Genomic DNA, 22,700 nt, shown 5'->3' with positions numbered 1-22,700 from the left:
TGGCAATGATGACTTCAGGATTGCATGTGAACTCCTCCTGCCATTTGAGTTATCTATTTCTTATTAGTGGCTTGTTTGTGTTTCTTTTCATAATGTAATATGATGTAGGATCTTCTAGTTTTATTATTCCCACTGTATTCCTGCATGCATATATTGCAGCAGAAATGATTTAAACATTCTCTAGCTGAGGAATAAAATGCCCTGGTGTCAAAGATCTTAAAAAAAAAATAAAAGAGTAGGTCAGAAAATGAACCTGACTCAACAGCCATGCATTTTTACTGTGTAACCATTATGAATAGTCACCGTGTGTCAGTTGTGATACTAAGCTGAACTGCAAATGTTTTGCTTAGCAACTGTTGCAAAGGAAAATTGTCAGGCAACAGCAAAATTAGGAATGGAGATTATGGAAGGCACTCTTTGTAGGAGATGAGCTCTGCTCTGACATGTTATCTGTGACTAAGTGATTTGGCATTTTCTTGCACAAACATGTAAGAATATGAGCATTTGTGAATAGGCATCAAAGCAAGTTGGATCTAATCCCCTAGCTCCATCAATGCTCTTGCTGGCCTGGCTTTTTATATATAGTCAATATCTCTAGTCAGTTTACCAACCCAGGGGAGCAGGGTGAAAGAGCTGGATGTGGTAATAGCTTCTACCGCCAGTCCTTGGGCAGCAGTCAAGAATTTCAGTGGCCATCCAGTCATGGTAACTGAAGAAAACTGGTTGTTGTAGTCATTTTCCATCATGAAACCTTTCCCCTAAAATAAATTATGTACCTGAGATGATTGTGACCAATACCACGTTTGAGATTTCCCTCCTGTGGAATTACACCAAGGTTGATGGTGATACAAGCACGAGCATGGATGAGGTACTGGTTTGTCCACTCTTGAGTACAGAGTAAGGCAGGGCAAAATGATGTGACACCATATGCTGTCTGCAGAAGTGCTTGCTCAGTAGTGTTGGCTGTGGAGTCATCTGAGTGGAGGGCGAGTCTACAGCAAAGGAGGCTATAATTTTATCATGGATAGGTATGCACATATTATAGACAACACTGTGTTTAACATCTTCATGAAGAAGGGGACTAATCCAGCAGTCTTTAGGCATGAAGTCTGAAATGAGACATTGGTACTAAGCTAAATAACTACTTTAAGCATTTGTGTTAAGCAATGTCTGTATTCACGTCTCCTGCCCTTGCTGCTGTAATCTTAACAAGGGACTGTCTTAGGAGAGGCACATGAGTAGCAGTTGGGTATTAGAATACAAATACTGCCAGGGTAAGAGCACTTTCACTAGCTGTTACTTATTCATGGGAGAAATTATTAAAGGCAAAAGAAACCTACCTTGAACTGGCACATGTCATGTGTCTCAGAGTGTGCTGGAGCCTTTCTACTGGTTATCTGTGAGAGGGTGCTTGACACTTGTTTTACAGGCTGCTTTTTACTTGATTATTAAAATCTATGCAAAAAAATAGATTAAAAAGTTCTGTGAGGAGGAGTCGAAATATGGCTTAGCAGCAATCTGCTCAGACTGCTTACCCAGTCTTGATGTGAAGGCTTTGTTTTTCCCAGTATTCAGTGTTGCAGTGAGGTTTTTATAGTACTTTCATTGCCCTTACAGGCCAGAGCTCAGTTAGAACCAGGAGGTCTCCTCAGTACCTGCTCTTTCTTCCTTGCCTGTCTCAAATGCGTATCATGCGGGAGGGGGAATAGTTGTTTTGCTTGGGTGACAACACAGCTCAAGTGGAAGTTTTCCAAGACGAGAGCTTCCATGTCTGAACCAGGCCATGCAGAAAACCGTTTTCAGCAGTGTGTTATCTTTTTCTGAAATTTGCTTCCTACCTGAGACCAGGGTATTTCTGCAAGTCCTGTCCCTTTTGGAAGAAGGATACCAGAGAGGACATCTCTAACTGTGATGGGTCTTGGCAGGTCTGGTATGAGTGTTGGTGCCACTTGCTGTGGTTTGGACTTGTAGTTTTGTCATTCTGTCTGCCTCATATGAGTTTTGTGTCATCCTTATCAGGAATCCTCTTTGTTGCAAGCCACAGTAGGTCACAAATAAGGTAGAATTCCTGCTACCTCATCCTGCCCTCAAGTGCAATGTCTCATGTAAATAATTTGCCTTTCCCTGAGCAGAGACCTCATGTTTAGTCCTCATATCAGGAGTGGGAGCCTCTTCAAGCTCCTTTCCCTGCTATACCTGTGGTGTTTCAGTCATGGTAGTAAGGGGGGTGTTCTGTTAACAGATTTAGTGCTGTAGCTGTTGTACTTACCTCTCCTGCATCTCCCTCATCACCGTGCTGGGGAGCACAGTGTGAAACAGGCTCTGGGGCATCGTCCAGTGCTGCTGGAGGAGGCAGATGCTGCTGGCAGACACCAGGCAAGCCTGTGTTGTCATTACTGAGTTGCTCTTCCTTGCAATTAATAAAAAAAACTGTTAAAAAAAAAAGTGCTACTTCGCTGGACCTACTTTCCCAAAGGCTGAAGTGAAAAGCAAATGTCTCACCCTAAGATGTGAATGGGCCAGTGTCGGCAGGTGTGCTGCTCAGCTCCCAGGGCCTTCCCAGTGCAGGGGAGAGGGTCAGTTTACATTTGATATAAGGAAGAAGTTTTTTGCAATTAAAGTGATAAAACACTGGAATGGGTTGCCCAGAGAGGTGATGGTTGGAAACATTCCCCTGAGAACTTTCAGGATCAGGTTGAATGGGGCTCTGGGCAACCTGATGTAGTTGAGGATGTCCCTGCTCACAGCAGGGTGGGCAGACTAGATAGCCCTTAAAGGTCCCTTCAAACCCAAAGTATTCTGTATTCTATGCATCACAGTAGCCTGAAGGATTTCTGGGCAAAATTAGTGGTTCCAACTCTCTGTGTGCAAGCATAAAGCAATGGGCATTCTTGTACTTTTGTTCTTCCTGGCACGCCAGACCACAATCCATTTCTTGTGGTCAGGGGCCTCATCTGAGAGTTTCAAGAGCAACATATGCCAGCTGGGGACCTTGTAGCTAAAACAACATACATTTCAGATGAGATCAGAGCTTCCTAGAAAGAAAAAATTCTGAGGAAGGATATGGATTAGAGGTATGATTGCATGCATGCTCAGTGTAGGCAAGCAACACATTGTGATGGTTCACAGTGGTTTTGATGTCCTATTTTACAGTGGGTGCTGAAACACTGCTTTTTGAGGAAGCCTGGTTCTGATATCCACACAAAATTAGTATCTTTGTAAGATTATTTCAAAATTTTCAGTACATAAGGTACAAAGTATCATGCTTTAAGTTTCACTTCAGTGTATGAGAGGAGGGCACCTCCCTCTGCTACCCTCAGAGCGGCTATTGTCACTAGTAGTTAATATGCAACCACAATGTCCACAGAAAGTCTACATTTCCACAATTATTGCTGTACCTTGCCAGTGTCTTTTCCAAGAGTGGCATGGGAGGGGCAGGAAAGGGGAGATTTCCTTTGTATTGCCTTAAAAGAGCTAAACAAACCAACTGTAAGCCACAGAGTATTGATCTGCCCTTCACTGAAGTCAAACTCTACATAAAATCTGCCATAGATATATGGAACAATTACTGCATAGTTGTATTCTGCACTTTTCTACTGAACTGTAAAGCTGAAGTAAACTGAACATCTCAGATGATTTACAGAGTTTCCTTACACAAATGTTTTGTTCCTGCTGCCTCCTTGTGCAGGTTCAGGACCTTGCTGTGCTTTGCATGCAGTGCAGCATGGAGCAGTGTGCTCTTACTAGAACGTCTGTAGTTCTTGTACATCCCATTCTTTCCTCATCTGTACTTACAATTTTACATCTAGGATATTGCTGTTTCTTAAGTGGACAGCTGGTGGCTCTTCACTGTTCTGTCCCAGTTTATTTTGAATTAATTTAGGATCTAGTAAGATGTTCCGATAAAGCTGAATCCTTGAGGATTTATTGCCAGTGTCTTTTGTCATTATGTTACTCACCTGTCTTTGATTACATCTATTTCTTCACAGCTAGGCTTTACAAAACAAAGTATGTTTATACCTTACCGATCATCTTCTTTTCTTCTGTCACTAGCAATAACATCAGGTGATATTTGTGCTTGTATGAGATGTTGTGTAGTCCCCTGCTTAGTTCTCTCCACAGTGGAGACTGGCTACTTTCATTTTTTGGCTTCTAACTAGTTTCTATTCCAGGGCAGCTATTTGCCTTTGAAAGGTCAATGACTTTATCATAATAGCAAAATTAGGGAAAATAAGTCAAAAGCTGGGCAACAAAATATTGTGCAAACTGCATGCTCATTTCTAGAGGTGTGGCAGGATGGGACAAGACAAATAAGTTCATTCCTTACCTAAACAGTAAGTGGGGCAGTGTAGGGAGCCAGAACTCATTAGTAACACTGCTTGCTGAATGGCTTGTTATCAAAGAATAAGTAGGTTAATATTTTACTTCTGGGGTGAGACATTGCTTTTCAGGAAGAGCTGAAAGCAATTAAGAATTGAATCCAACAGTATGTAAGAAAGTGTGCACTAGCATTATTTTGCAGTTTTTCAATAGTGGCATGTTGTCATTACTATAGATTTGTTTGAGTTTCCAAGAATAGCTGATGTTTAGTGGTACTTGGAGGCTGAGGCACCTTCCTGGGAAAGAAGCCCTACTGATGACCAAAGCAGATGTGGGCTTTGATAGCTCAGCAAAGGGGAGAGGAGAAAGGACACAGCTCTCAGTGCTGTTTCAACTGGATCCTATTTTAATGGTTAAATATGATCAATTAAAGCCTTCACCAGGAAGATGGTGTTCACTTAATACCTGTGGAAGGTGCAATCAGTTTAGCTGTACAATGGCAGAGGCTCATTTGAGTGTGGTGGTGGTAATGCAGGTGGAGCCTGTTGTCTGGAGGAGCAGTACTCTGGGTATTGTCTTCTCCTGTCCTTTGCAATGAGACAGTATGTCCTGAAGTAACAGATTTCCACTCCTTTTCTTGGGAGACAAGGCCTGCGATTGGATACTCATTTTGGCCACCTGGCATAGAAGGCTAATGAATTGCTCTTGGCACCACAGTTAAACGAGCTTCTTGGTAGGGCTTTCTTTGTGTTTATCAAGTTTGCCACAGTTTTTGAAAGCTAAGTGCAAGACACTTTGTCTGAGTGGGAATTAAACTTCTGTGTTGCCTCTACCACACCTCTCTTCAGAAGATGAAGATCTAGAGTAGGACATACCTCAAGGATGGGGAAACTTTTCTAGGGCCACGATTTCACCTGCAAGGTTCCCTTTATTCTCCAGTGAATGGGTGTAGGAGCTGTGAGGGCTCCTGGTGCAGTAGTTGGAAGGCCAGGTCTCAGCCTTCAAGTCTTCAGGAAAAACATGTGCTTCTTGGAGAGGTCACAGCGCATGGAGGGCCTCCTGAATTCTGTGCTAGATTCAAACAAGTGGAGCTGAGATGAAGAGCAGCACACAGGCCCTTTAAGAACAAACTGGCTAAAGAAGAGCTCACTATTTAAATTTAGTGCAGACGAAGAGGGAAAAAATTCCCTACAGCATCTGGTTTATATTACTGCTCTCTGCCTCAGTAGAGGGTGTGTTTACAGTGAAGCTTTCCAGTGCATAGCGAGAGGAGTGCTCAAGCTGTTGGTTTCTCAGGAATTCTGAGGTCAGGGTATGCCCTGCAGCTATCTCTGTGTCCTCCCTCTGGCCGCCTTAACTAATCACATATCGCTGTTGAGCAAAGAACAGAGGTGCCCTGTCAGGCTGAGGTGCCTGAGCACAGCGCTCCATCTTCCAGGGTTCTCCAACGTTGCTTAGTATTGCGGCTTCTTCCCATTTTGCTCAGCCTAGAAATAGAAGCAAATTATGAGTTTATGCAGATATATGACCAGTGACTGTATACAAAGACTAAAACTGCTGATGTGCCTGTGTCCTGGCTGTTTTAATGCTTTGAATAGAGCTGGTCACTTCTGATTTTTCTAAATATAAGTTGGAAGCTCCGTGTGGGAGATGGAAAGAGCAGAAGGATGGCTGGGTTTTAGCTGTAGTGGAATTTCTCCTTTGTGTGTGTGGTTTTGTTAGTGCATGGTTTGTGGTCTGAGCCATTTCAGCAGAGCCCAGCACCAAAAGGAAACCTGAACAGAGTAGCATTAGTGGAGCAAGCTGCTCATCAGACAGTAGCACGGCTTTGCACAGGGCTGTGGTAGCCTATGCAAATGCTCACTTCCACTGGCAGCTTGTGCATCCTGTGGTGTATCTCCTAAGGACTGAGTGCCCCTCAGTCATGAATGCTGTAAAAGTAGTCGTTGGACTTGGCAATTAGCTCCTGTCCTGTTTGGCAGGTGGGAAGGTTAAAAATTCACCCAAGGTACATATCACCTGATAATATATCTTGTATTGCCAATTTCATCATGTTCAAGGATAAAATGCAACTTTTTTTAGACCTAGAGCTGTGGAAAAAATAATTTCTTGCCCACAGAGCTAGTGATCATTTCAGTGTCTGCTATTTGAAACTTTGGGAAATGGATACCATATGCTTCCAGGCAGAAAGAAGAGAAATGGAAAATTCTGTATTTATGTTCATGTATAATACAGATTTTTCTTGTGGTCATTCTCTCCAGTTGCTGCTGGACTGAAGCCTGTTGCCACCACCACCAGACTGAGATTAAAACTTGTAACAGCTATTTTTGCAATTTCCCTCATCCAGGAAAACACGTAACTAGGCCCTGCCTACCCTTTTTCCTTCTCCTGTCCCAGAACGAGTCAGAAGCAGTTCTTGTCTTGCATTTTTCTTTAACTCTTCTCTTCAAACAGTAGCAAAGGCAAATAGTAATTAATCTTTGCCTGACCCCATTCAAGTCAGTCACCTCAAGAATTGGTCATTCATGCATCTCCTTACAGATGAACTGAAATTTAAACCTGGCCTTTGCCTCTCTGCCATCCTCTTTCAACAAACCACCATCTTTTGAGCTGCCATGTTCGTTTTCCAGTGACTGTCCTCCTAGGGACAGCGTGCTAGCACTACACTCAGGAACTACATGATTGATGGCAAAACTGGCTGCAATATGTGTGCCCTGTTCCTTCGTGATGCTTTCAGAAATGTTGGTGTGTAGGGGATGTTCAGCAATTACTGCAAAAGGCCAGTCCTTCTCAAAGTGTTAGAAATGGTCTTTAACTGAAAATGCATATACTATTTACTGTATTGCAGTGTGTGTGTGTAAAAACAGCCAGATCCTGGAAATCACAAAATCCCAACATTTTGGCCAGTTTCCTTTCCCTTCTGCAAAATACATTTGGGTATACAGCTAATAATTCAGTTTCTCCTGTGAGGTGGTTTCCAGAGTGAATTGTGTGTCCCGTGATGTGCCCCCATTAGACTTCTGTAAAATACCATCCTACTTGGAAGCCTTTAACCAGTTCATGCACAGCAGAAAAAAATGGGAGCATGAAACATCTGAACTACAGCTCCTAAAATTCATCACAACTCCACTGCCAGAGAAAAATCCTTCAACTTGTGACAAAGTATTTTTTACTGTATGCACCCTTGCCGTAAACAGGTCCTTTTCTGTAAAGCAGGAAAAAGAGAACTCAAATTGTCAGAGCTATCCTGAAACTCACTCCACACTTTTCTGAAAAGGGTGATTTTGCACCTATTAATTAGGAACAGTCACTATTTAAAAAGAAAGTATCTGGAAGTGTGATTAGGATTGAAAAGGAGCTACAGAAAGGAGGGAAAAATACACACGTAATATAGAATTGCCTGGGAAAAACGATTTTAAACTTTGGTTCTCCTGGGATTTTACTCTTCTGTCTTTGCCCTTTCCCAAGATATTTGCATTACTGCACATCTTGGGACCTTTGTCATTGGCAAATAAGAATTTTTCCAATCTTCTTTCTTCCAGCATAAAGCTGGTTAAAAAAAAAAAGGGCTATCTAGCTCTTTTTATTAAAAATAGCTAAGACATCATAAACTCAGAGATATATTCATTTTCCTTGATGACAATACATGATTTTATTTCTCAAATCTCACTTCCAGTCCACTGCCCATCTGAAGGCTCCTCCTTTGCAAGGGAAAACATTGGGGTTTTTTCTCCCATCCCTTAACTGAGCTTTGGCAATAGTGCTGATATTTTTATACCCAGAATGATGCCTCCTCCAGCCTACTGAAGAATGCACCTTTTATACCAATGGCCTTTCCTATAAATGGAAAGGCTCTGGGTTATACACAGAGCACAGTGGAAAAAAAAACAATCTAGTGCTGACATTCACCAACCAGTTTACATCAGCCGCCCTCTCTTGTGGTGAGCTCTTTGACCTCATCTCCTAGAAATGAGAAAATGCAAGAATTTGAACGTGTCTGTGGCTAGGGCTTAAGTCATACTGTGTCCTCAGCCATTGGAGTTGCTACAGATCCAGCTCCTGCCTTCAAAATACTCCTATGCTTTCCTGTCTGTCCTGTGTGCCAATTTCCCCAGGCAGACACAGTAGTGGTGTTACTAATCTCGGTTACATTTGGGCTCGTTGCATCTCTTTAGAGGGTGACTGCAGAGCAGAGTGTGACTCTTACAGAAGACGGTCCTGGGCTTATCCCCAAGTCCTCACCAGTCAGGGGAGATGTCTGTTTGCCCAGAGCATCTCCTATGTCCCTTTGAGCTCTGTCTCTCAGAGAGCATAGTTTGATGCCTCCAGCCATGTGAGGGGGGAAAAGGAGAAACAGCAAACATTTCTTGCTGGGCTGAACTGGCCAGTAGCAGTGTTTTCCTCCATTCTGCAGTGTGTTTCCTGCTATGTTCCCTTAGGTTTTCCTGTCATCAAGATGATGGAAGTCTTGCTGCTGTATTTAAAAAGAGATCAAATTTTTTGCAATAGTATCTGGTGAAGTGTTCTGCGTGTCTGCTTTTAAATAACGCAATAGCTCCTTATGCCTTCTCTGGACTTGGTTGGAGTCATCAGACTTTTTTGTCATTCTGCCACTCACCCACAGTACAGGGCCTGAACCCAAATCCCTGCAGTCGCTGGAAACATTCTCCTTAGTAGCCTTTGGGTTAAGTCCAGAAAAATCTGCCTTTCCCAGATTTTACATAGGGCAGCTATTCCAGCAAGCTCAACACCCTCCCAAAGTATTGCAGATCCCTGGTGTGTGTGTCTTTAAGTCTCGCTTTGTTTTTCTTTTTCATAGAAGCTTTGGAAAATTAGACTGTAAAACCATAGCACAGACTTTTAAAATAATAAACAGTACTAATAGATATTAGCTTAGAGCTGCTGTGCTACTGGGAACTGAAACGGCCTTTGCTAATGGTTCAGGTTGAATAAAAGATCAAAGGGAAAAAATCAAACCTGACTGTTTTTCTTTCACTTTTAATCCTTGGTATCAATCCCACATCTGTCTTCTTTTAGACAGTGTGTCTTCCTTTGATAAACTGCATAAACAGTCTCAAGACAAAATAGCCAAGGTAAAAATAGATAAAAATAAAGAGGTTTTACTCATGAGCTCAATTAAGTTTTTAAAGACTACATTCCCCCCAAATTTGAGTAATATTCTCCTTCGATTCCCAGCCTGGAGTCTTGGTGGCTGAGGGCAGGGAAAAGGAGCATGAGTTTGGAACAAAGACAGCAAATTGAAAGAAGCATAGGAGAGTGCTGTGCTGTCCTCAGCCAGGTGCTACGTTGGGTGAGCCAGCATTGCTTCCATCTCTCCTAATGCAATTGCTGCTCTCTTGAATTGTCTGAAACATCGAACCACAGCAGTCTGGAACAAAGTTCTGCCCTAATTATGTTCTACCATAATGTTTAATCTTCACCTGCCTTTTTTTCTTACTTTGTTTTAAGATCTCCATCCTGGTCTGAACACAACATGCTAGGAAGACCTGACCTGAACCCCCCTTCTTTGCACTACTGAACCTCAGTTCCTTTGTTTGCTGGCTACTGATCTCTGCAGGGGGCTGTGCCCTGGGCCCCAGTTACAGCCTGTACATTGGATAGCCCTTGCCAAGTTGTGTTTTCCTAACACCACTGCTTCTGGTATCTTAGCTTAGATACTCAGACACTTCTACACTATTTTTTACTGTGCTGTCCAGGTGTACCCTCAGGCTTGGCACAGATCACTCAAAGCACACCTCAGTACCAGTCAGGGCCATATATGCTGCATGGAGATGGGAGATCCCATCACGTGAAGTGCATGTGGTGGTGAGTCTGTGTTAGAGGCTTGCAGTGGCTGCAGATGCCGTGAGGCCCATGAAGATGCTCACTTATTAGGCCCCTCCTTGGGCTGTGCTGTACACTGAGAAATTGCTTGCAATTCAATACTACTGTAGACAGTTTAACTCCTGTTGTATCCTAGCTCTTAGATGACATAGTCATGCCTCAGCAAGGATTAAGGTTCCAGAAAAGACCATCTTCATAATCCCACCACCCACAGTAGCTTTAGCACTTTTGATATCCAATTAAAAGTAGATCACCATGCAATTCAATTTTAAATATGGCTGTTACCTTGAAAAAATACCCTTTCCCACAACCACAGGACACACAGACACTGATCTGTATCAGTTTGTTGTTCTTAGTGGTTTCATGTGCTGGTTATTTAAACTACAAGAGAAAAAACTGTTGAACCTACAACTGTGCAAATATGTGAACCCACCTAGGAGTTACAGTCTGGGAGGTGAAATGCCTGTGGTCAACTCCCAGTAATTCCCTGAGCATCTGATCGTCCTGACACTGCTTGTCTGTGCACTGTTGAAGGCCTGCAGGTTCAGTGAGACATGTAATGGACACACTAGCAAGGTTTGCCATAGTAAAGACTTACCTTCCCTTCATGCATGGGAAGGTGCAGGTCTCAGCCCCATCCCAATTGTCTGTGTTGGCTTCACAGAGGTAACAGCTATAAAAACTGACAACTCCTACTGCTCTGTGTGAGTGAAAGGAGAACATCTGCTAAGGGATAGGTAGGGAGCAGCTCCACATTTTCACAATCTCTGTTGGTCTGTGTTGCAGGGGTGGATGTGGGAGGGAAAAGGGGTGCCAGAGTGGTCCCTGTTCAGCATTCCCAAGGCTCAGTTCTGTATTTTGCCTTTTAGAAGACATTCACCACTCACATGGGTTAGTGGTGAGACATTTTGCAGTGCCTTTACATAAACATTCAGTATCTTGCCTTCACCCAGATCAGTTAAATCCTTTCATCCAGCAATAGACGTGACATTCCCTACTCTGACTTGACATTTTATTTATTCCAGAATGGCTGATGGATCTCCCATACAGCTCCCACACAGGCTCTCAATTATCTTATGTCTGAGCAATGGCAACATTCTTTTTTTCTGATCTCCATGAAGCAATCCAATCACACTCACACAAACAACTGCAGCAATAATTTGTCATCTATCGCTTTTAAACGTGCCCTTCAGTTCATCACTTCAGTAGGACCCCTTTCTTCATCTTATTAAATATGAGGTACCTGTCTTTGTTTTCAAGTCTCTGTTGCCTCTGCCATTCTTATCTCTCTGCTGGGAGATGTCACCTCGCACTTCTATCAACCTCTGATGCCAACTGTCTGCTTGTTGCATTTTCAATAAAATGCTTTCCTGCTCTTGTTTCTGCTACCTCTCGATTAGAAGTGATCTGCTATAGACAATCACAGTTCTGTTGTTTTCTCTATAGTCAGGCTGCCAGTACCAACTGCATGGACCAAACTTGAGCAAAATGCACTGTGGCAGCAAGGTGATGGCTCCAAATATTGGGGAGTGTGAGAGAATCAGTCCTGCAAACTTGCATGTGAGGCTGCACTTCAGGCATGTTTATGTAGCTTGTAGGGATTGTGAACTGTTTGTTAGTAGACATAGGGTCAGTCTTTTTTTGGATCAAACCTCTCTTTAGTTTACATGCAATCTTGATATAGAACATGATAAAGGTAGGTAGTGGGTGCACTAAGATCACTGCCAAGCACTCTGACTAACGTTGCCTCCTTGTTCCGAGGTGCAGTCTCCACTCTCATCTCTAGGTCTCATATTGAAAGTGCTTTGGAGCACAGAGCAGCTTTTCACCCTGTTCATGGTAGTTCCTACCACAGTAAGATTCCTTCCCATCTTTAGGGCCGTTGCTTCCTTGGTAGTACTTGTGAATCACAGTCATGTTGTCCCAGGAACCATTTTTTTAATTTTGGAAAATCCCATTTCAAGTGAATGATCTTCACATTTGCAAACCTTATTCAAAAGGTCAATCCTCTGGAGCTGGGAATGATGCATTTCACAGCTACAGATGAGCAGGAGGGCTCTGAATGTTTGCAGCACATGGTGTGATGGACAGCGATGATGGCCCAGGAGAGAAATTGATCCAAAAGTCTTACTTTTTTACCTGTGTGTTTTACCCAAGAGTTTGTGTTACTAGTGATGGGAGTGAAGTCCAAATACAAAGTACATCTATGCCATGTAGCTTCCAGAAACTCTGTTGGATACCGATATTCTTTCTGATTCCTTGCTCTTTGACAAGGACCTCTCAGGGTTCATGTGAAACACTAGTTTGGGAGCCCTTTCTCACTACAAATGCTGCTATAAGTTCTTTTATCCAGAACACTTGCCATCAGCCCTTAGAAAACCAAATTATTTCAAGTTTTTTCTCTATTCCAGAGCTGCAGGGTCCCTAAAGTTCTGCAGTCTGTAAAGCTCAGCCAGTGTTGTGTACTAATTTTGCAGCATTCATACAGAGCAGTGGACAAATACATGAAGTTGTTTTAGTTATTCAACCTGCTTACTTAGCTCTGCATTTAGAAAGCGTGGGTAAATGAAGCTGTAACTTCCTCCCTTCCCCTTCATCAGCAAAGTAAACAGCCAAAGAACAGCCACAGAGAAAACACCACCTGTGAATCCTCTCAGGAAGCTGAGTGGTCCCAACTGTCTCTCAACCTACACTAATGAAGGGCTTTCAACCAGATCAGCACCTGCCCTGCTGGCTTTGTGGACTTAGTATAAACTGATATCCCCTGCCACACACACCACCGCCAGTGCAAAACCTCAAGACAAATCTTCCTCAGAGCAGTTGTGTTAGTGTCTGACCGCGAAGCAGTGTGAATCCACCAAAGGGAAGGCCCTTCCCTGACCTGCTTTGAGTTGAAAAAAGTCTCATATCCTCCACCCATGCTGTCAGAAAAGCCAGGCTGGAGCGGAGCTGCATGTCCTGACTTGTGTCACAGTGCCAGGTGTTCGCTGTCTTCCCCCGCCAGCCTTTTCCCTGGACCAGGTAGGTGACACCTCATGATGAAATCAGTACTGGGTCTGGATAAACCTTCTGATAGAGTTTGAGATGTAAAGTGCCAGCCCTGCCATCAGGGACATAAGGCTGTTTGTGAAGGTTTTCATCTTGGTGTCCTGGCCCAGTCCTGTACCGAGCAGTTGGAGTTCAGCCTCCTTGAATCAAACAGTCTGGCTTTCAGTGGTTTGTTGCCACTTTTCAGTCTAAAAATAGTTGCATCCTAGTGCTTAGTAAAGTGATTTCTTCCAGTATATCTTTCAATGCTATAAAGCATTTGAGAAACTCAGCATATAAAATGCAGAGACAAGCTCTGTTTAATTTTTGTTATGAGAGAGCTTGAAGCGAGTTGACATTTATGAGCTGATCTCATAGGAAAGAGAAGAGCATAATGAAGAGTCTTGCTAGTCTGAGCTTTATGATAGACTCTAAAAGACCTTACTTCTAGGCAGTTGATATCATTATGTACTTTGTTGTGCATTTTTGGCATGTCTGAAGCATTCTTGTAAGTTCCCAGCTATTAGTGCTCCCTGATAACTCACGGGTAGGGAGCTTATGCGGATCTGAAATGCCAGCCAACTCATTGATTTAATGGTCAGTAGCTTTCAAATGGCAGAAGCAGATTCATTTTGAAACAGTGCAGTTCTCTAGCAGAAATGGTGTAAAGGCTCCAGAGGCACAAATAGGTACAGAAGAACAAATATTTACCCTGTGTTGAACAGGAAGTGTGCTGGATGGAGATTTCTGCCCCCACCACTTAAGCCTGTTTTTAGCTAATAAAAGGAAGTGTTCTGACTCCAGAGCAGTTAATAACACACCAGTGGAAAACCAGTGTGGAACAGACTCTGGCTCTTTCTTTTTTTGCCCTGTCTTCCAGGATATGAGAATAAAAACCTGTGCAAGACACTGAGAACTGTATTCCACTGAGCAAAAATTGAAACTCCTGCACTGAATTTAGTTGTGCTTCTTGCAAGTGATGTGCTGATTCATTGCCAGTGTCTAAAATGATGAATTGACTGTCAGGAGGGTTTATTTTCCCTATGCACCAATTCTTAACTCCTTTGGACAAGGAGAAGCTTTGGTGCAGAGCTTCACGTTGCCAGAGGGATTGAAGATGACTTCTGGTATTACACTTAGGGCTGGGCTTCTTAGTGCTGTAGTGTTCTCATCCTGAGCTGCAGAGATGGGGTTTGGGAAGTCGCTAAGAAACAGCGACTGAGTTCTGTTTTTACATGTTGTAGGGGCTGTGCCCCAGAGTTGGCAAATACAAGCAGACTTATAATTTGCCTTTTCACCCTCAGTAATTCCTTACACAGCCACCAAATGGTTCACAGTACAACCTCCTATCTTCACGGTGTAGCACTTTAGAAGCAGTGTGGGCTCTATTTTGTCTTTCAGCCTGGAATTCAGCAACTGCAATTAAGCCAGAACAGGGCATTACCACTGATGCTAGCGGTACTAAATTCCTTTTGTGGGGTTGATGAAATTGTACTGTGGGTGTCTGTTATGGTTCCTTCTGAATATCCATTTATTCCTTCAGCCTTTCTAAAAGGCCAACTCTTTTGGAAGGCAAAGCTCTTCTTTGTGAAACATTCATCTCATTGAGCATTGTACCTGTAATTCTTTAGAGGTCAGCTGCTTATAAGTGTAACTCATCAACACAAACCTATGTCCTAGAGAATGGGCTTGGAACATAAATACCAAAAGGGTTTATTAAATACCTTTCCTCTTTTCAAAACTGTAATGTGGTTTCAAATGCAAAGCAATGTGAAGTGGAGGTATTTCACATGAGAAGGTGAAATTTGAGAGTATGGCAAATGGTGATGTTTCTCTTAATGCAAGTTCAAATAAAAGGCACTTTGAGTGGCTCCCTGGACTTGTGATGTTGTTTGTGTAGAGGATCTCCACTACCTAGAGCTCCTCTGGGGAGAGGACAGCCATTTGTCAGTATTTTTGAGATCCTAGCAGTCATCCAGGTACACCAAGGAGTACCCCAAGAGGTGTAGTTTACAGATGTGAGGGCTGTAGTAGGTCTGCACTCCTCGATCACCATTGAAAACTGCTAATATATATGTGTATAAACCTTCTGTCACTTGCAGTGTGTGGACACAGAAGATATTCAATGGTCCAAGCCCTTTCAATGCCCAGTTTTCTTCACCAGGGTTGTTGGTGTGATCTGTTATGTCCAGTCGTGGCCTTTCTTGCAGCAGGGTCTTGGTAGGATCCAGGATTACTCCCCAATTAAATGAGCACCTCCTTGTCAGCTTATATCACAAACTTGGGCAAGAAAAAAAGCTGCAACCAAGCCTGTCAATTGAGTTTGTGTTGAGTGTGGGGAGAGTGTTAAGCAGCCACCCACGAGACCCCAGCAGTTCTTCCAAGTGGTTTGAGAAGTGAAAGGAGGATTCAAAGAAGACGGTGCCAGAGAAACTGTCAGAGCAGTACCATCAGGAAAGGGAAAATCACATGAGACCCTGAGAGGTAATGCTGGCAATGAGTTAGTGCTGAGTGAAGGGAAATTGAGACTGGATTATTGAGATTTATTTTTCATGGCCTGCCCAGCTTTTCAGTCCAAACCCTTCCAATTGTCCAAGAGAGCGATATTTGTTGTGACTGTGGATTAGTATGCTCCTTAATTGATACAGCTTCCAGGCTACAAAGGTGAAAAGGATCTCATTTTGGGGCAGCCGGACTGTTTTATTAGTAATTGTATGGCTTGTAAAAGCTGTGTATCCAGCAGTTTTGTGCCTGCTCTTAATAAACTATTAGTTGTTATTACATGATTGCCTCAGTTCTTGTTTCAGATAATTTCTTTTAAATAAAATTCCATGCAGCATGGACTTGGCTGTCTCAGCAGTCCTGTACTGAATGGATGGCACTGTAGTAAGCAGGTGCCGTGATGAAGGGCTTGCTTTCAGGCCAGGCAGGGAATGCAGCCTGGCTGTGCAGTCAGAAGTCCAGGTGCACTGCTCTGTACATGACTAGCAGGGATGCAGCACTTGCAGCTGGGTAAATTGATTTCGTTTTCCAGCTGTGTATGATGTGTTGTTTGAATATCCTGCTTTCTCTTCTGGTGCCTGGAAAGGAAGTCCTGCTGTCATTTCCCCTACAACAACTAGCTAGCACTATGGCGTTAGCACCTGTAGCTTTCACCTCACTTTGCAGAGCATGTGTGTGGACAATGTAAAACTGTGCTACTAGGCTGAGATTTGTGTGCTAGCAGCTCCATCCCCTTCTTAACAGCAGCCAAACCTTTGTGCACACATCTCAACAGCAGAGCTGTGTTGAAATACTTGTTTAAAATTCATCCCCCAACATAAACACAAGGAAGGAGGGTGCCTTGGTGACTGTGAACAGTGCCTCCCTTTGAGCACAGTGATGGTGGTCCGGAGAGGCAGTGCTCAAGAGAATTCTTTCTTTGGTTGCTTAAGCCAGACCTTTCTTCTGTTAGAAAGGAGGCAAGCAGCACTGCTCTGGCTCAGTTACAGCTTCTCCAGGGCTGTTACACAAATATGGCAATCTCTTGGCTGTGTCAGAAAGTTTGCATTCGCCCATGGAGAGCAGGGCTGTGTGGAAGAGTGATTTAGAAAGGAGAGAAGAGCATCTGGAAAGGTCAGATAAAGCTGGAATGTCATTGTTGCAACCACAAAGAGATGAAACTGCCCATTTGAGTTTTTTTTAATATCTGTCATTTATATAGTTGTGGTAGCTTCGACATTTACATTGCTGAAATTGCTTAGTGGCTGAAGTGCCTTATGTATGTTCTCTTGCAGCAAAGAGCTCTCTAGATCTGCTCCGAGTGGTGTCACAGCACTGATGCTTTCCACACAGAATTCTTTAAAATTTAAAATGTTTCTTTACTGTCCCACTTCCCTAGGTTTCAGGGGCACAGCCTGAGCCACTTTAGTACTGGAAAGGTACTCAGATTGGAAAGGATGGTGTGGAGAGGAAAGGTTTTTGGCTTTCAGGAACAAAAGCAAATTTTTGGGAAGTACAAATAGTACCAGAGAGCGCATGTGTATGCACAAGTAATACAGGTAGGTTTGCAGTTGGCAGGACTGTGAGATACCTGGAAGGAGCTATCTGAAGATTCTATCTCATTAGAGTTTTGGCTGCAGGACCTGTAAAAGTCACCTGGCTGTTTTTAATTAACTCATGATTGGATGAGGGTTAATACAGTGAAGAAGCAAGGACTGTCCATGTTCTGTCAGAAAAGGGATGGGTGCTCCTGTTAAAATAGGAGTAGGCTTGTAGAGGATACCCCTCTAGTAAATATGCTGAGGCAAATTGCTTTTAGTAATATTTGTTATTCTTTTTATTATCTGACAAGTTATATCATGATAGAGTACGAAGGTCCTATTGTTCATGCAGCACCCAGCACACAAGTAACAGGAGCTGATCTTGGTGTCAGGGATCTTGCTGATGAAACTGTGGTGTTAAAAACACCAAATAACAGCTACAAATCATGCCTAGATGAGAGCAGGGAACACAACGGCAAAGATAATAATAAGAAATGCATCCATGTATATGCAAACACACGTGTACTTCTTCACTGGACATCCTCTGTTGTGAATACTGGACAAGAGGCAGACCTGCAGGGCAGTCCTGGCGATTTGTTGAGTCCAAAAATGGAATTAAGAGTACAGTATATGGAAGATCCAAGGGCCAAGAATCACAGCTCTGTTTGGACCTCTTCTGCAGTTACCATAGAAAATTTATAGTGTGAAATTTTTGCCGGTATGGTTTTTTATGCTATTATTTAACATTAAGTAGTTTTCCACCTCTGAAATTTCCATGAGCCTCAAGATTAACATTATGTCTTTTCTTGTCTTTGGGTCAAGGTGTTAGAAGAAAGCAGGAGTGTAAGCTCCAGGATTCTGTGTCTGCAGACAGCAAGGAACACATCTGCTGCTTCAGAGCAGCTTCCCATCTGGCAGTGCATTTCTGCCCTCTGAACTGGGGTGCAACTCACCTCACCCCAGCAAATGCAGGTGGGGTGTTTGCTTTTTCTCATTGCCTGGCTGATCCCAGGGCTGGGCCTGCACCAGAAAGTTGTCTGGCTGTTCTTGACAGTCCATTCCACCTCTGAAAACTTGTTTGCTGGTGACTGGCAGCACAGCAGGGCTTAGCAGCAACTCACGCCAATTGCCAGTGTTCTCTGTGACTCAGGGCATGGGGAGGAGTGAGTGGCTGTGCTGCCCAGAAGGGGGATGGGGATAGTGGGTGGTTTCACTAGGTTTCCTAGAATAACAAAAAGTATCCTGTGCAGATGCGTGAAGCCAAGTCAGTAAAAATGAGTCTAAACAGGACTGCCAGGATTGCAAGACCCAATGGACAGCAAAAATTTCAGCTCTCCTTTCTCTCGCCCCACCCCTACTTTTCTGCCACATTTCTCCAGGTTTCTCCTATCTGTCTGTTAAATCTCTTTCCACTTTACTACTTTAAAGTACGAAGATATTTTACCCCTGTGCAGTATATGCAGCAAGTGCAACATAAAGCTGTTTTCTGATGATTATGTTTTGATAGATGTTGCTCTGGATTGGTCTGTGAAGAATATAGTTTGCGAGTCCCACTGCAGTTATTAAAAGCATTCATAATCCTGCTTTCTTGTAAAATGGCCTAATGCATCCATACTGGCCTGCTTACTGTTGCTGTTTGCATGTGCAGTTGTGCTGCTCATGGTGTTTTGCTCGTTGAAATGCATGTAGAACTTGAAGGATGCCTTGAGAAAATGTGTGCACATCAGGTAGTTGTCTAGTGGGAACTGTGTGTGTACTGTCTGTTAACCCCTCACGGTCCATGTTCTTGAAAAGCTGAGGTGTCAGTTCTGCCACTCACAGCTAATGGCAATATTTTGCAGAATTCTCTTACTTCAGCATGTCTGAGTCCATGATAAGGTGGGGATGGCTCCAGCAGAGAACCTGGAGTGGTGGCTCTCTGACTTCATTTTCCACCAACCCTTAGGTGACTCTTGCAGCTATAAAAATCCTCTCACTGATCCAGCTATCCTGCCAGGCTTTATAATAATGCATAGTTTAGAAGATGTGTTGTTTGTATTTAATTTCATTGGTGTTTCTTGGAAATACAGACTTGGTCACCCTCTTCCACCCTCAAACCATGCAGAGGAATGCCTTGTTGAGCTCTGTGGGGCTTATCACTGATTTAAAGCAGAACATTCTGATCTGCTTTGGGAAAAGAGAACTGAAATGACTTCAGAGAAGTCATGCAAGAAATAAAAGTGCAGCCTTGTGGCCTGCAATTTAGATGTCAGGCTTCCTCTTCAAGTTAACATGAATTTTGAAATGTCACCCAGGACCAGGCACTACCTGTAAGTCTCTTGCTTTGCTTTCCAAATATGAAAAGGAGGTTCATGGGCATCTACAACCTTTCTGACCTAACTTACTCTTATACTTTGATATGTGGTGATGATGATGTAGCATTTGAAGGCATGTCTGCTCTCACTTGCCCTGCTGGAGAAGTGAAGCATCCTGGCTGCAAAAGGAAGCCAAATAAATTAAACTTTCTTCTTGAAATACAGCTCAGTCATTAGAATGAAGAAAATGGTGCCAAAAGGATGTACTTCAGGATACAGGGCCCTTTTAAATTAAAACTGCTTTTATTTGAAAAAAGAACCCTCACCTCTTTTATTTCTCAGGATATAAACAATAAAAAGCAATAAAAGGTGCTTAATGACTTACTCTTCTTTTTTTCCAAGCTCCCAAATCTGGAAGGAAACCAGGCCATCTTGAAAAACGAGATCCCAGACTTTCACAATACATGCATTGGTCCAAAGGGCCATTGCCATGAAAGTATTTATAGCCACAGTGTTATCCTGCCCTATTCCACAGTCCTAGTGGAGAGCAAGGCCAGAGCACAGCAGTGGGAAGCTTGACAGCTATTGAGCAATGCTTTTTACAAGGAAAGAGTCTGCCGCACTATTTGTAGTCTGTAAACTCAAATGAAAGCAGGTTAGTAGTGAAAGCCAAGCTTTGAGACAACTAAGAACAAGCCCTTTGCCATTTGGGGTAACCTTTCTTTTAAAATCCTGCTCATGGTGAAAGCAGCGGTGAAGCATTGCTAAACTTTTGGCATGCTAAGCTTCAGTACTCACTGAGTCCTTACTTCTGTGGTTTCCCAGCAGCCTAAGACAGCATGGCTGCAGTGGTCCACTCCACCCTCCTGCTTGGCCCATGTGTGCCCAATTTTCTGTTGCAGAGGCTTGCGAGGCTCTGCTGAACTGCTTCCATGCACTACTGAGCAGAAGACCAGCCTTCAGAAAGCAAACAATTCTTTGCTGGGTCATTGAGTTGAATTGGCTCTCAGATCACATCTGGGAGAGGGAGGGAAGACTTTCCTTGTAGTAGCCCCAAGCTTGCTTATTTTTGAGTAACCTCAGCCTTCTATTTAAAGTGATCGAAGGGTTATCAGGTTGTACAAAAGAAAGGGTTTACTTGGTGTCCTATTCAAACACTGGGATATGCATTCATTAGCACTTGAGCAAACTTGTCCTCTTTAAAAGACCTGGTTTCTACAATTTATTGTTCAAACAGTAGTTTTGTGTCAAACAGCTTCTGCATCTTCAAGTTGAGCTCTTTGATTCACCTGTTTTAAGTCTGTGCCACACCGAGGTACCTGAGGTGTTTTGCTTCTTCTGTTTTGACCATCAGATGGTAGCACTTTTTCAGACTCTTTCACATGGTGCTCTTTTAAGATGATCCCTACTATGACATCTCTTGGAAGAGATGATCTCTCCCCTGTCAGTGCCCCACATGCCCATTGTTCAGAGCATGGACTTAGAAACTGCAACCACAGAAAATGTGTCTTGTCATCTGTTGTAAAATTAATTTCTCTCATATAAGAGATCCTTTTATTCTGACCACTTGAGGTCAGAAAGTGCTCTCAAAAAAGTTCTGTTTAGCCTGAATACTACTGGCTGTGTTGTGGTTTGTATTTCAGTCAACTCAAACTTCAAACTCTTTTTTCCAGTGGTAGTGCAGAGTATCATGAATTATGGAGTGGCTGTGATTTTTATTATGGAGATGGCTGCAGTGATGTACCTGCCAGAGGCTCTCAAATAGTGGGAGTTTGAAGCTGTACTGGACAGTAGTGTCACTAAGTAATGGTTATTTATATCCTTTCTAGGGCCTGCACTTCTTCTGAACTGGGTGATAGCATTATTATTCAGAAAGTATTTACACCTTCATGTGGGAGTGGGAAGGTGGGACAGTCACAGGGAAGGGAGGTCTATTTAGCAGCCAGTCAGTAAGAATGGAGGCAGCAGAACAGACACTACTGGGGTGTGGTTTGTGTGGCTGAGGAGCTCAGCATGCTGTCCCTCAGTGTCTGTTTGAGGGTTGCAGTGTTTACTGGGGATGGAGTAGACCAGAGGCAGTTGGGTGTATAAGAATAGTTCCTTTTTTTTTTCTCAAGCGCCTGTCTAGAGATAAGATCTGAAATGCAGTTCTCTATTCTCCTTCATATTATGTTAATATGTGTCATCTAACACCACTGGAATTCCTAGCAATCTGAGCACTTAGCGTGCTTTAAATTTGGTTTCAAGGTATTCTAAACCAAACAGAAACTAAGAAGCCTCTCCAGAAATCAGGTGACCCACCTGGTGGATGAGGGGAAGGCTGTGGATGTGGTCTATTTGGACTTCAGTAAGGCCTTTGATACTGTCTCCCATAATATACTCCTGAAAAAGCTGGTAGCCCATGGCCTGGACAAGTGTACCCTCTCCTGGATTAAGAGCTGGCTGGAGGGTCGGGCCCAGAGAGTGCTGGTGAACGGAGCTGCATCCAGCTGGTGGCCAGTCACCAGTGGTGTTCCCCAGAGGTCTGTATTGGGTCCAGTCCTGTTTAACATCTTTATTGATGATTTAGATGAGGGGATTGAGTCCATCATCAGCAAATTTGCTGATGACACCAAGTTGGGAGGGAGTGTCGACCTGCTGGAAGGCAGGAGGGCTCTGCAGAGGGATCTGGATAGACTTGAGAGATGGGCTGATTCCAATGGGATGAAGTTCAATAAGGCCAAGTGCCGGGTCCTGCACTTTGGCCACAACAACCCCCTGCAGCGCTACAGGCTGGGCACAGAGTGGCTGGAGAGCAGCCAGGCAGAAAGGGACCTTGGAGTACTAATTGACAGGAAGCTCAACATGAGTCAACAGTGTGCCCAGGTGGCCAAGAAGGCCAATGGGATCCTGTCCTGTATCAAAAATAGCGTGACCAGCAGGACCAGGGAAGTGATCCTTCCTCTGTACTCTGCATTGGTGAGGCCACACCTTGAGTACTGTGTTCAGTTCTGGGCCCCTCAGTTCAGAAAGGATATTGAGGTGCTGGAGCGAGTCCAGAGAAGAGCAACAAGGCTGGTGAAGGGACTGGAGCACAAGTCCTATGGGGAGATGCTGAGGGAGCTGGGGTTGTTTAGCCTGGAGAAGAGGAGGCTCAGAGGTGACCTCATCACTGTCTAGAACTACCTGAAGGGAAGTTATAGCCAGGTGGGGG

The 22,700-nt window shown here is 43.5% G+C and overlaps 1 protein-coding gene across 5 annotated transcripts in view; it reads left to right on the top strand.

Moving 5' to 3' along the window:
* Positions 1-22,700, top strand: part of ACTN1 (actinin alpha 1) — an 84,004-nt gene that overhangs the window by 17,461 nt on the left and 43,843 nt on the right. The gene's annotated exons all lie outside the window — the stretch shown is intronic.

This window comes from Pithys albifrons, chromosome 6 (genome assembly GCF_047495875.1).
Source record: "Pithys albifrons albifrons isolate INPA30051 chromosome 6, PitAlb_v1, whole genome shotgun sequence".
Taxonomy (NCBI): domain Eukaryota; kingdom Metazoa; phylum Chordata; class Aves; order Passeriformes; family Thamnophilidae; genus Pithys; species Pithys albifrons.
The sequence above is the reverse complement of the archived record's forward strand: the minus strand, read 5'-3'. Positions and strand labels throughout refer to the sequence as shown.